Raw genomic sequence first — 1,002 nt, forward strand, 5'->3', positions numbered from 1 at the left:
CGGGGCAGGGCTGGGCGGGGCGGCGCGGGGCTGCGACGGCGTCGGGGCGTGGCGGGGTGGGGCGGCGATGGCGTCGGGGCGGGGCGGAGATGGCGAGGTGGAGGGAGACGCGCGGCGACGGGAGTGGAGCAGGAGAGATTGAAGTCGCGCTAAGTGCTGTATATATAGCAAAGGCTTTGGTCCAGGTTCGTGGTACAAACCGGGACTAATGCCCCCTTTAGTCCCGGTTGGTGCCACCAACCGGGACCAAAGGCCTGTTTTCAGCAGCCCAAAGGGCGGGAAACAAAGACCTTTGGTCCCGGTTGGTGGCTCGAACCGGGACTAAAGAGCGGCATTTGTTCCGGTTGGTGCCATGAACCGGGACCAAAGAGTGGCATTGGTACCGGTTGGTACCATGAACCGGTACCAATGGACCCGTCTAACTACTTTTTTATTTTCTGCAGCTATTTTTTTGTTGATTCTTCCTGCAGCTGTTTTTTAGTCCCACCCCGCCAAGCGAGAGGCACTCGCAGCTGTTTATAAGCCCTGAGTGCATAGACGATGACGAAGAGGCTCAATGCTCCTGCACGTTGGTTAGCTTCAAGCCTTGAGGAATACGGTAGACTGCACAAAGCTATGTGCAGTGCAGTTGACACTATCCCGAAAGGCTTGAAGCAAATTAACGAGCATTGCGCCTCTTTTTTATTTTAATGACTTATTTTTAATAGTTGTGATTAATTGTACTAAAAAAGGAGCATATATACTTATTTTTAAGACTTATTACAACTCAAAAATAAAAATTAAAAAATAAATATAGCAGAAAAGAAAAAAACTATATAAAAAACTACTCAGAAATGAATAGAAGAAAAAAATAGTTGTGATTAACTTTACTAAAAAATGAGCATAGATGCTTATTTTTAATGACTTATTACAACTCAAAAATAAAAAGAAAAAAAATAAATATAGCAGAATAGAAGAAAACTATATAGAAAACTACTCAGAAATGAATAGAAGCAAAAAATA

The sequence above is a fragment of the Triticum dicoccoides genome, chromosome 3B, assembly GCF_002162155.2.
Source record: "Triticum dicoccoides isolate Atlit2015 ecotype Zavitan chromosome 3B, WEW_v2.0, whole genome shotgun sequence".
In the NCBI taxonomy this organism is placed as follows: Eukaryota; Viridiplantae; Streptophyta; class Magnoliopsida; order Poales; family Poaceae; genus Triticum; species Triticum dicoccoides.